Source organism: Nicotiana attenuata, unplaced genomic scaffold, assembly GCF_001879085.1.
Source record: "Nicotiana attenuata strain UT unplaced genomic scaffold, NIATTr2, whole genome shotgun sequence".
NCBI classification, from domain to species: Eukaryota; Viridiplantae; Streptophyta; class Magnoliopsida; order Solanales; family Solanaceae; genus Nicotiana; species Nicotiana attenuata.
Window position 1 is genome coordinate 93,795 of NW_017671803.1, and position 13,966 is coordinate 107,760.

Consider the following 13,966-nt stretch of genomic DNA (forward strand, 5'->3'; position numbering starts at 1 on the left):
TACTACTACAAAAATGACCTTTAGCGGCAATCATTTAATGGCAATACATTAATTGCCGGTATTGATTCTATGAAGGTCCAATGTTACCGGCAATAGAATATTTGCCTATAAAGAACACATTTTTACTGGCAATTGAAAAACAATGGCCATTAAAAGTTATGCTTTTTATAATTATTTTAAATCTTCCCTCCTTCTGATTTTACTCCGTCTATATTCTTTTTCATCTCCCTCCTATTTTTCATAAGTTAAGTATTTTTATATATTTTTTCAAAGTTTTCATCTTTTTCAAAAAAACCATGCCTTAGTGTAAGCGCGCAATAGAAAGCCCTCAGCCCCCAAATTCATATCGCCAAAGCAAGCCTCAGTTTTTTCCACCTTCAATCATAGGTGCTTCGGTGTTAAATCGCCGGTCTCTATCTTCAGTCTCTTTAGGATTACCAAAATCTCAGGTATTCCTCTATCTCTCTCCATCTCTTTCACTTAATATTTCTTAAGGTAACACTGATTGAAGTTATTTATGAGTCCATCTACATACAAACTAAAGTATTTCAAATGAGAAGTTACAAATAGTGGAACATAAATTCTCAAATTTGTTTTAACATGTGGACAAAATTTCTGTCTGCTAGGTTAAAGCGGAATTTGTCCCCTTTTCATGTAAGGTACTTTTTCTTTGATTTTTTCCTTGTCAACTGAGGATGCGGCTGGGTATGGCTTGGCCAAAGTATGTCGATCGATCTGTTGCCTCAACTTGGTACTTGAAATGGCAATCTGAAGCTGAAATGAGTTTCAGATCAAGAAAAACAGATGAATTGCAGTGGTATCTTTGGTTCTTAATTAGAACTGCAATATATGGCTATGTATTGTATTATGTGATACGCTTTATGAAGAGGAAAATTCCACGGCTTCTTGGTTATGAACCTTTAAGGAGAAACCCCAACTTATGGAAGCTGCAGAGAATGGTATAATTACCTCTTCGAGTCATTTATATATCTAGTGTCTGGACAAATGTATGTTTCTGTTTATGCATAGTACAACTTGTTTGCTATGTTTATCTTAGTTATTACTCCCCTATTGATCTTACGTGGCCCTTTTATTTTTAGTCAGTTTAAAGAACATGTCCACTTTTAAGAACATGTACACACTACCTCCCCAAATCACATTTGTGGGACTCCACTGAGTGCTTGTTGTTGTTGTTGTTGTTGTTATTGTTTTGACATGTTTCCTTATAGTTTATTGAAATTCCACTGGGTGGTTGTTGTTGTTGTTGTTGTTTTGACCCATTTCCTTATAATTTATTGATTCTATTTCTAGTTAGTAGTTAGTCCATTAACTTTTTAAGATAAAGACTTCACTGAAGGAAGGAATAAAAAAGAGAAAGGAAATTAATTTTATAATTCATTTCATCAAAATAATCTCACTCAAATTTGCAATATTTAATTGAAAATGTGGCATTGGAACTCCAAACCAGAACAATTACCATTTTCTCGGTATCATTTTCTAAGAACTTCAGTATTGGTTTATTGATTCTCATATAACTAAATGACCTTTTTATATTCTATTTTTCTCATAAGAATTGAATGTACTATAAGATGTTAATTAATTTCTTTCTACTAACATTCCTTCATTTCATGATGTTATGTTCATTACTTGCTTGACTAACTTCTTTTTCTGAAATTGCAGGAGCTTTGTCTTTTTCCCCCTAGTGATTGATCCAGAATAAATCATCAATGGTTAGTGACTATTTTCTGCACCTAGCAGTTGTCTTAGCTCAACTTTGAGTCATATTTTACTATATTTTAGAAGTGAGAGTTTGGGGGGATGAACATGGGTACGAACTTATGGGTAATAGATCTTATGTTGTGATATTCATTGTGCTCCAAGGAGTCCAACTGGCAAACACATGGTGGAAGAATTGGTATTCATAGTGCTCTACTTCTAAGGTTTGTTCCCTGTGTTTGGAGGTAATTACTTCTCTCTTTTTCTGTTTAATTTTTTATATCTGTTACGGTGTGACCGTCTTATGCAATGCCCAAGCGCAGAAAAGTATGTGCTCTAACTCCTCTATAAAATGCTAATGGATGCCAGTTTGGGTTCTTTTTTCTTCCAATGGCCTTACTCTTCCTTTTGTAGTTTTATGTCTAATTTTTCCAGAGAACTTAAATATTAAAGCTTCCAGAGAATAAACAATCTTAAGTACTTAGGTAGATGCATGTTATTCCTGAGATTATTTTCTTTCGATCGATGAACTTGGGTTTATGTATTTTTGTTCTGCAAGTACTCTCTGTGTGTGTATATTTTCTTTCGGTTGATGAACTTGGGTTCATTGTGTGTATTGTACTGAAAGTTTCTATCATAAAACATCTTCAGCCACAAAGATTCTCAAAGAGGACAAAAACATCAACAGAAGCTGCTATACTGAAGCCGACGACTTTAAAGAGGATTTACTGAGCCTGATATTTCTGCATTGGGTAGTGCGACAATGACTCTATGATCATATGATGATAACAGTCACACACATACATTTGAAGATATTTTAGGCTTAATTAGACAATAAGACTGAACATGGCACAGTTGACGTACGAACTTATTCATTGTGTTCTAAGCTGCCTGTACATGACTAGATAGTAGCTATACAATGCTAATGATATCCCTTTAGTTAGCGGTATATATCCTTGACAGTGGCTTGACATATTTTTTTTTTCATGTTGTTCCATAAATTAATGTTTTAATCCGAGCACTGCACTTTTTGAAGATATTAACCGCTTTATGAAAATAGGGGAATCTCAAGAAAATATCAACTTTGTGGTCAATTTTATCTTATGGGATTTTATCGTTCTAGGTTTAACTTTTGGGGCTATTCTACTGTCAATTTCTTTTCTCCAATGGGAAGGTACTCATCTGCTAGTCTAAGTAATTGTGGCCTCTGCGCAATAAACGAGTTTAAGTATCTTGTTAAGGAAGCACATAAATGTGGAATCGAGGTGACTAATTACTGGAGAAAACTATGGGTTTGTTCTCCAAAATTTGGTATATTCTCTTCTGACTGTTCATTGGCAGGTTATCATGGATGTTGTTTTCAATCACACTGCCGAAGGAAATGAAAATGGTCCCATTGTATCATTTAGAGGAATTGACAACAGTGTATTTTATATGCTAGCTCCTAAGGTACGATTGTCACTACTAATCCATTGCACGTCTCTATTGTTGGTGTTAGTTTTTTAGCTCAGTTTTTTGAAAGGGAAAAAAAGAGAGTCCATAGTCTGCTTTAAGTTCCATATATAGAATCCTTTGCTTTCTCTAAACAATTTTATTGTGAAGTTGCTCCGCTGTTTTGAAATTGATTAGTTCTTCGAATCATTGAAATATACTTTTTGCTATTCTAAGATAATTAACCGTGCAATTGCTTTTACTTAATTAATAAAAGAAAATAATTAAACCCTGCAATGTGGTATTCTCCACCTTAAGATTATTATGTTCTCTATATCCCTCAGTTCATCAAAGTCTTAATAGATGAAACTGTTAAGTTGTGAGGCTTCATTTTATGGCGGTAAGCGCTTTAGTGACGGAAACTATGGTGCAACTACGTCAGCAATGAGTCATGCCTTTCAATCCTGTCATCCTGGTTAAAGCACTAAAATTGAGAGGCTTTGTGTAGTGCTATAAACTGCTGCCCAATGGGTGAACTTAAATATAAAAGCTTGTGTAATGGCTGCCAAAGAAAGTCATACCAGAAGAGTTACAACATTTGGTTGCTTGGAGTTTTGTGATGTTGTGTGGCTTCTTTCTTGGTTGGTGCTTTTCTATGAAGAATAGGGACTCACAAGATGCTGAGTCGTGTGTAGTTTCTTGCTATACTCATTCCAGGGTCATTGTCTTTCCACTGGTAGAGAATATGTATGTATAAAGGATCTGGTGTGTCAACAAAGTTGTAATAGGAAAAACAATCTATTATTTAAACATTAGTAAACATGTTCTTCCTTCAAGTTCACTTCGTTAAGAAGGAAAGTTTTATTTTCTGAAGTAATTTAGAATTACTATATTAAACCTTGGACTTTAACTCTCGGACTCCATGATAAATATACTTCTCATGGCTTTGCAGGGAGAATTCTACAACTACTCAGGATGTGGAAACACCTTCAACTTAATCATCCCATTGTATGACAATTTATAGTGGATTGCTTGAGGTAAGCTAGTTTTATCATGTCATCTGCCGTATGTCTTATCAGAATAATTATTCTTAAGTTGGCTATAATTTATAGAGAAATTTAATTTCAACTACTTTGTGACACATACAATATGAGTATGCCTATGGTTTTATCAAGGTTATTGTGCATAATTTTCTGTCACCTATTTGGGAGCTTCATTAATAGCATGTAAGCATATCTAGTATCTATGTTTAAGGAAAAGACTTGGCAACTATAACATTTGCTAATGAACTTGGCGTGCAACTTCCTTTTACTTCTCCAAGATAACATTCTGCTTTTGATTTTTTTTTTGTTCCTTCTCGATTATAACATAGAAAGAATCTCTCTTTCATTATTTGCACATCCATTTTGCTCGCCTATTAATCCATGTAGTCATTTTTGCTAATAAATGTTAGGTGAGGGAGTTGGCTGAAAAAGAATATGATAGACTGACAGTGATGGAATCTTCAATATATTTTCTCACATTATATTTTATCTTTTTTGACACAATTTTTTTATAATTTCAGGTCACACTCTGATTTTCAATAGTTCAGCGGGTAGAAGATTTGAATATGATTAAAAGTTGCGGAAATTATTTGAAGACTATCATTCCTCAAGATTAGTTATATAATAGCATTAGCTATTCAATTCAAACAAGATAAGTTTATTTTTTAAGTTAATGTGACATTGATTTTTTTATTAGTACTTCTGTTTGTTTTTTAAGAATTAGTAAGATATATTATATTTTTTAATTAATATTAATAAATTTTATTGTTTGGACATATTTTGGATGAATGTAGTAACTATTATTAATGGTGCCTAAATTATTTATGTTACAGTTTTTGACTTTTAGCACTAAAAATAATTGTTGTTAAAGATATTGACTTTTAGCGACAATTTAGTTGAATGGATCAGCCATTGAAATGGATCCTAAAAGGGCAAACTAAGACATTTTCAGAAGGGATACTATTGCAATTTTAATTACCACAAAATAATTACCATTAAATATACGAACTTTTAGCGATAATTATTTTAAATTTAGCGGCTATTTAAAATGACGCTAAATGAGCATAATTAGCCATTTTTAGATTGGGTTTAGAAGCCATCATAATTGCCGCAAATAATTGCCGTTAAAGTTAATTGTTTTTGGCGGCAATAAATCATATATTTTACCAGCTTTTGTCATAAAGGCCGCTAAAGGCTTTGCCGACCCCAACATCAGCGGCTAAACGCCAATGGCCGGTAAAGGATATAGCGGCTATAGTTATTGCCGCTAAAGCCGTTTTGTATTGCCGCTAAACACCTTTTTTGTTGTAGTGCCGTGCACCCAGGTTCTACGAAAATGTATCATGATCTCAAGGAGATTTATTGGTGGAACAACATGAAGAGGGAGGTGGCGGACTTTGTGGCTAAATGTTCGAATTGTCAGCAAGTGAAGGCCGAACATCAAAGGCCCGGTGGGTTGGCTCAAAGCATAGAAATTTCGATGTGGAAATGGGAAATGATTAACATGGATTTTGTGGTAGGATTATCGCGCACTCCGCGCAAGTTCGACTAAATTTGGGTAATCGTGGATCGACTCACGAAATCAGCGTACTTCTTGCCAGTTAAATCTACCGACACAGCGGAACAGTATGCATAGTTGTATATCAAGGAAATAGTCAGGCTGCATGGCAGTCCAGTCTCAATCATTTCAGATCGAGGGGGTCAGTTCACAACCAACTTTTGGAAGATGTTTCAGCAAGGTTTGGGTACGCAGGTAAATCTTAGCACAACTTTTCATCCTCAAACCGATGGGCAAGCAGAGCGGACTATTCAGACGCTTGAGGACATGTTGCGTGCTTGTACTCTTGATTTCAAAGGTAGCTGGGATGACCATTTGTCTCTCATAGAATTTGCTTACAACAAAAGCTTCCGTGCTAGTATCCAGATGGCACCATTCGAGGCATTGTATGGTAGGAGATGCAGGTCTCCCATTGGGTGGTTCGAGAAGCGCAATTGATAGGGTCGGACCTCGTGCATCAGGCCATGGAGAAAGTCAAGATTATCAAGGAGAGGTTGAAACTGCTCAGAGTCGTCAAAAGTCTTACTCGGATGTTCGCCGCAGGGATTTGGAGTTCAAAGAAGATGATTGGGTATTTTTGAAGGTTTCCCCTATGAAGGGTATCATGCGGTTTGGGAAGAAGGGAAAATTGAGTCCGAGGTATGTCGGACCATACAGAATCATTCAGAGGATTGGTCAGGTGGCATACAAGCTCGAGCTGCCACCCGAGATGTCATTGGTACACCCGGTCTTTCATGTGTCTATGTTGAGGAAGGTAGTGGGAGATCCATCCACTATTCTGCCAGTTGAAACGATTGAGGTTAATCAAGAGCTATAATATGAAGAAGTTCCAGTTGCCATTCTTGATAGGCAAGTTCGGAAATTGAGGAATAAGGAAATTGCATCCGTGAAAGTGTTATGGCGGAACCGGCAAGTTGAGGAAGCCACTTGGGAAGCCGAGGATGAAATGAAAAAGAAGTACCCACATTTGTTTGAATAGTCATGCAATAGCTCTTATGCATTTGGTTCCTACGAACTCTTATCTTTTGATTTAATCTATGTGAAACTGTTCCATTTTAGTTATATGTGTTGCCTATACGGCCATGGTTAATGTGGTATAAGTTATATTATGTCTATGAAATATGTTCATGCTGTTAGGATACGTTTCTGGGGCTCTCTGTCAGGTGGATATGCCTAAATACAAAGTAAACTCTGGCAAAATTTTCGGAAAATTTGGGGAGTTAGCCGAATTTGGAGACTATTAATATGTTTTAGGTTGCAAAGAGGCAGAAAATTGCATGAAACTGTTAATAAGTGAACCTCGATCCTCATTCGAGGACGAATGATCTTAAGCGGGGGAGGATGTAAGGCCCCGTGTAAATTTCCACTCAAAACCCGAGTCTCGTAATGCTACATTAGGATTAGGTGTTAGAGATTCCTAAAAATTCCTCGCGGCGAGCAACCTCGCCGCGGTTCGGACCCCTTTTGTACTGATCTATGCATTTAAAAGTCAAGAATTTAAAGTTTTCCAGAAAGGTGCAATTATGCGGTCGAGAATGCGGTCGCATATCAGGTATGCGGACCGCATATCCGCCGCAGAGTGAGTCAGTGTGTTGGACAAAATTGAGGTCAACTATGCGGTTGATTATGCGATCGCATAACCAACATGCGGACCGCATAGTCGTCGCAAAATTTCCTTAGAATTTTGTGAGGGGCAGTTCTTGGGTGCATTATGCGACCGCAGAACGGGTATACGGACCGCATTTCCGTCGCATACCCAAACAGTATCCTCAGATTTTTGGGGAGCATTTTGCGGTCCATTATGCGGGCCACATGTCAGCTTCGCGATCGCAAATGCGATCGCAGACCTGAGTCGGGGCTCCAATTTTCTAAATTTTAAACCCGACCCCATGTCGTTATATCCGGTGCAATAGGTTATTTTGAGCCATTTTCCTGATACTTCTAGAGTGAGAGAGAGGGGTCTAAGAGAGGGAAAGTGCTTCCCATCAAAATTGCTCCATGAATTCTTGTTGAATCATTGAAGATAATCAAGTGAGGGACCTAAAACTTCATCCAAAGAGGTAAGACTTCATCGCCTCAGCTCTCACTTTTACACATAGCTATAAGGGGTCATTAGTGAGGTAATTCATGGGGATAAGGGGGATTGCATTGCATGCATGTGTTCCTGAAGAATATGGGGAAAGTATAAATAAAGAGGAATGGGTAATGGGCTAGTATAATCTTGCATAAAAGAACCATAAGGCCTTAATGAACACTAAAATGCTCGATAAAATGCTCAAGAGAGCCTAGATTATGATCTTTTCCTGATTATGAGTTGAAGTTTGCTATATTACTTAAATAGATTGAAGTTCGAACATTCCGGAACCTTATAGGATTAAGGAAAGCTTGGTTGAGGTATGTATGGCAAAAACCCCGTCTTTTAGAAATTGAGCTTTATTGGTGGTTGTGTGAATATGGTAAGATCAAAATTGAATTGTTGTACTGATTGTTATTTCACTTTAATTGGTGCTACAATCTCATATGCGTGGAAAATATATCTTAATATGATTAACATTCTATTCTTGATAACTTAAAGAAAGGTGCTAGGACTATGGATCATGAATTGAAATGCCTAGACCTTAAAAAATCGAATTTTCATATGTTGTGCCATCTATGTGAAATCTTATCTATGCTTGCAATTTAAATTACTCTTGCATACACCCATTTTCCTAAATTACAAACCTAGCATTGAAATTGGGAATGATGTGAGATGTGGCCTAGTGCCGAATATATGATGTGACAGTTGTGGCCCAAAGTGCCTATGAAATGAGTGATGAGAAACAAAGATTGAAACGAGATGATTGATGAAAAAGGGAAACGCCTTGGTAGGGCGGCCTAGCCGATCGGGTCGAGATCGGATGCCATGCTACGCACATGGTGGTAACGAAATTGTGATTGAAGTGAACATCTCAAATGAGGCGACCTAGCCGATCGGGTCGAGATCGGACTCCGCTCAAGTTAGCGGTGGTAATGTGAACAAAGACGAACAGCATGAGATGCCAAAAAAAAAAGCTATGGAAACACAATGTGAAAATTGTATGCTGCCTTTATTTGTAAATGTGTGGCCATTTAAAGTCCCCTTTGAGTTGTACTTATCATTGCTTTATTCTTGTATGGAAGTTCTTTCTAACTAGATGGAGTTTAGTTATACATACTAGTACTATTCCATGGTACTAACGTCCCTTTTGCCGGGGGTGCTACAATTGTTTAATGAATGTAGGTGGCTCCATTGCAGATAGTGTTGATCGCGTGTAGCGGAGTACCTTCTTCCGATGTTTGGGTGAGCCCCTTTCTCCTTCAAGGGGTTAGATTACACATCTTTTGTCGTAGGCTCCTACTTTTGAGGTATAGCCGGGGCCTTGTTGCCGGCACTGTCATGCTTGTCTTTTTACATCCTTAGAGGCTCCGTAGACATGTGTGTGGGTTATGTACGGGTGTTTGAGGGGTCCATGAACTATGTTGTAATTCTAAACCCATGTTATCTATAAATTGTAATTTTATGGGAATTTTGGAAACTAACTTTAACTACGGTTTAAGTTTGTAATATAAAATGAACTAACACTGTTGAACGTACTACTTTTCCCTGCTTAAATAAAAAGGAAACATGGCTATCTTGTTCATGATGAGTTGGGTAGGAAGTGTGTGATGAGGCTTGCTCGGTTGGGTTCACTCGATCGAGCGCCGGTCGCGCCTCCCGAGGTTGGGGCGTGACAGTGATTCAAGAGAAGAAGAAACAATCACTCATATTTTCTTTGACTGTAAAACAACCAAACCATTTTGGGATAATATGGGTTGGTCAAATTTTTATGATCCAACAGGTGATCACTGGCTTCTCCAACTAAAAAATTTTGATTGCTCATTAAGAAATAAGTTTATTACGTGGAACTCTTTGTTTCCTTTTGCCCTATGGGATATATGGATAAACAGGAATTCAAATAACCAAAACAACACTAGCAACCCTATTAACATAAACAACATTATTCAAAAGGCCACAGAATTCACACTTCTTACTGAAAATAGCTTTGTCCCACTAAAGGAAATACCATTGGAAGTTAAATGGCAAAAACCTCCTAAAGGCTGGTTCAAATTAAATATTGATGCCAGTATTAAGGACAACTATCAAAAGTGTGGCCTGGGAGGTGTATTCCGCAATACAAAAGGACATTGGGTGGTTGGCTTTACAAAATCCATATATGCAAAGGGCTCTTTGGAAGCAGAAATTAAAGCACTGCTGGAAGGACTTCAAACAGCTCATGAATGGGGATTATTCCCGCTGGAAATAGATAGAGATTGCACGGAGGCGATACAAACTATACAACACGGCAATAGACTATTTGAGGATCTTATTAATGAATGCAGGTTGTTCATGCACCAGGGGAAGGTGATGCCCATACGGCACGTATTCAGGCAAGGGAATAATGTGACACATCATCTGGCTAAGGAGGCAAATATTCAAGCAAAAGGAAAAAAAGTTTTTGTACTACCTCCTACTTATGTTGAATCTTTTGTAAGGAATGATCAAGAAGAAAAATGTGTTTTTTTGAAGTACTTAACTCAAGATGCTTGGAATATATTAGCAAGCTTAGGAAATCAAAGTGTCCTAAGTGACACAAACTATGAGTATGATGTACCAAGTATTACGTAACTTTTTAATATAAATATTTTCCGTTTGCTCAAAAAAAAATTGAATTTAATTTTTATATATATTTAACGGATTTCTTAATACAAGCTAACCGGCCATGTTCGGCCCCTGTTTAGCTGGCAAGGGCAAATCTCGGTAAGTGAATATGCAACTTTTCAAATATTAGCCTAGACTACTCAAAGGATGTCTGAGGTCCCTTTACGAGTTAGGGAACTAAATGAACAGTACATAATCACAATGCTAGCGATTGACCATCCACTAAGAGGTAAATTATACCATCAATATAATTTAACTTGTCATAACGGATTACTTACCATTTATTCTAAATTATTCAACAAAACTCAATATAATTATGGCAGAGATAAAATGGTTGAAAGACAATAGAAACGAGTGGAACTATATAAGCAACAAATTAATTGGACGAACGACCTAAAAAGCCTCAATTAATATGGTATAGTAAAGTAGTCTCTGGAAATAGAAATCAAAGTTACAGCTTTGTTTTTGACATAAATATTCACATATACTTGTGGACTAAACTTTCTGAAGCAGATATATGAACTGTTTGATTTCGTTTGAACGTTCACTCATTCACCATCCAACGCGAATGATAAAGTTTTCAAGATTTTAATGTACTTGTTGGGTTAGTTAAAAAACTCGGAAGGCTACATATACGGTGTAGGAAACTTTTAATGACGCAAGTTCATTTGGAGAAAACCATGCGGGCTTGATCCAAATCGGACAATATGACACTATTATATTGTACTGATTTAGCTTAATTACTAGTATCAAAACCAGGTTAGGTGAAACGAGTTTCGCGATGACAAAGTGATAGTGCGGGCCGGTGCTTGGGGCTAGATTTGCTTACCCTTACGAGTTTGGAGACACATCCACAAAAAGAAACTAGTTGCGGGCTTCACTTGCTATATAAATACTCTGACGATGTAGATGATACACAATAAATCTCGAAAATTGACCCATGGATCGTGGTAATGGGCCACGCGGAACTTGGTTCGAGGGGAAAGTTATTGGGTGTGCGAATAAAGTCCCACATTGGAAGCTGAAAAGATTTGGAAGGCTACATATAAGGTGTATGAATCTCTTAAAGGTGTGAGACCTTTTGGGAAAGACTACGCGAGTTTGAACCAAAGCGGACAATATCACGTCAAAAATTGGGAGGCTACATATAAGGTGTAGAAATCTCTTATTGGTGTAAGGTCTTTTGAGAAAAATTGTGCTAATTTAGCCTAAACCAGACAATAACACACCACGTTAAGAGTATTGTTTTGCTGATTTAGGCCAACAGTACTATTTGATTGATCAAGCAACTAATCAACTATGATTGACTAACAAACTAATTGGCCTAACCCAATATATATCAGCCACATATGGGTGCCTTTCCATAGGCGTTTGAGACAACAACAAAAATGATGAGAAATAAAGACGAAAGACGTCCATATTATTGGCCATACTTTATGCTTTGCCGTGTTGTCCAGTAGGTACATATCAGAGTCGAGAGACCAAACTTTCCATTCACATGCAATTCCATATATTGATAAGCCAATCCAACATCCATTGCGCACTTTGTAACTTAATCTTATAATGGCTTCTGTGATTGAGCAATGTCACGTTGGGCCACCTCCCGGCAGTGCAGCTGAGCTGACACTTCCTCTCACATATTTTGATTATGTATGGTTATCTTTCCACCGTATGCGGCGGATTCTATTCTACAAATTCCCGGTGTCCAAATCCAATTTCGTCCAAACTATTGCTCCTAATCTTAAAGATTCACTCTCCCTCGCTCTCAAACACTACATACCTTTAGCTGGCAATGTTGTCTGTCCACTAACTTCGAGCGGTTATCCCGAGTTGCGTTGTGTTACGGGAGATTCTATATCTGTTACTTTTTCCGAGACTGATATACATTTTAATTGTCTCATTGGTAATGATCTTCGAAATGCTAAGGATTTTTATCACTTCGTTCCTCAGCTGGCAGGACCTAGGCATGGATCAAGGGTCCAATTAGCCCCGGTCTTAGCCATTGAAGTGACTCTTTTCCCGAATCATATTATATCCATTGGTTTCACTAACTATCACGTTGTTGGTGATGGAGCTACCATAGTAGGGTTTGTAAGGGCATGGGCTTTGCTCAACAAATTCGGTAGAGATGAGCAACTCTTAGCTAATGAGTTCACTCCGTTTTATGATAGGTCCGTAATCAAAGACCCTCATGGACAAGCGATGTCAATATGGGATGAAATGAAGAAAAATAAACTGGATATGCGTGACATTGTGACTCCTTCCGATAAAGTTCGAGGTACATTTACTATAACACAGGATGACATCGGGAAGTTCAAGAACTTACTTTTGTCAAGACGCCCGAACCTAACTCATGTAACATCTTTCACAGTAACGTGTGCTTATATATGGACTTGTTTAATAAAATCAGAAGCTGCAATAGGGGAAGAGATAGACGAGAATGGAGTGGAGTTCTTCGTATTCGCTGCAGATTGGAGAGCGCGGTTCAATCCGCCACTTCCTCCAACTTACTTCGGAAATTGCGTATTGGCGTACATTGCAAGAACAAAGCATGGTGACTTAGCTGAAAAGGAAGGCTTTATAATTGCTGTGGAATTAATTGGAGAAACCATTAAGAAAAAGATGAAAGATGAGGAATCAATCTTGAATGGGGAGTTTTCAAAGGAATTGAACACCGTAGATTGGAACCGAACAGTTTCAGTTATATGCTGTAGATTTTGGTTGGGGAAGACCAGAAAAGTTAGAGTTCGTTTCTATCGACAATGACAATGGCGTAACGATGTCCCTAAGTAAGTCGAATGGAGATTTAGAGATTGGCTTGTGTTTGCCCAAAACTCGAATGAGTAGTTTTGCTTCTCTATTCACTCATGGCCTAAGCTTTTTGTAACAACTCTGCTTAAGATTGTAGATGTAATAATTGGATGCTTTGACAGTACTAGTCAAGCTCAAAATCCTTTATCTTCTTAATTACTACTTTGATATACGATATTTTTGTATTGGGATATCTCAAATGTTCTTTTGAAACTCAATTTATATTAGTATGTATACTTACAAATCCAAGAATAAAATTACTTAATCATTCAAATATTAAAACTTCTGATTTGACAACGTTTCGCTTAAATTACTACTTTTAAAAAAATATGTATTTTGTTTTACTGTGTCAAATTAACATCTTAAAACATGTCTAAAGTAAACCGTCATATAAAGAAGGGAAATGTTGTTTAACATTTATATTCTGTTTTTAAGGTCGCTTGATTTTTTAATGCACTTTTGGATCGATGAACACACATACACACAAAAATTAACATAGTGCTAAGTAGTGGCAAACGGGCGGGTTGGGTCGGGTCGGATATGAGCGACTCGAAAATGAGTAATGCAAAAATGAATAAATTATCCGACTGGACCTATATGGGTTAACTATAGCAGGTAATATGCCTATTCACATTATCCATGCCTTCTTGAATATGATCACTTTTAGAAGAATTATTAGACTCCCAAACT

General features: G+C 37.2%; 1 long non-coding RNA gene and 1 pseudogene across 5 annotated transcripts; both read left to right on the forward strand.

Annotated features, from left to right (window-relative positions):
• The first annotated feature begins 306 nt into the window (after positions 1–306).
• LOC109210318 lies at positions 307–4,945 on the forward strand. 5 transcript variants are annotated; one of them, XR_002065530.1, is made up of 6 exons: positions 307–449; positions 627–959; positions 1,681–2,981; positions 3,058–3,165; positions 4,100–4,184; positions 4,712–4,945. It is a non-coding gene; the product is annotated as an uncharacterized LOC109210318 (long non-coding RNA). The 5 variants fall into 5 exon arrangements; XR_002065532.1 differs by having other exon boundaries at positions 1,681–2,468; positions 2,840–3,165; XR_002065531.1 differs by having other exon boundaries at positions 1,681–1,961; positions 2,368–3,165.
• A 7,034-nt stretch (positions 4,946–11,979) lies between these two features.
• On the forward strand, positions 11,980–13,494 carry LOC109210319 (annotated as a pseudogene).
• Positions 13,495–13,966: the final 472 nt, after the last annotated feature.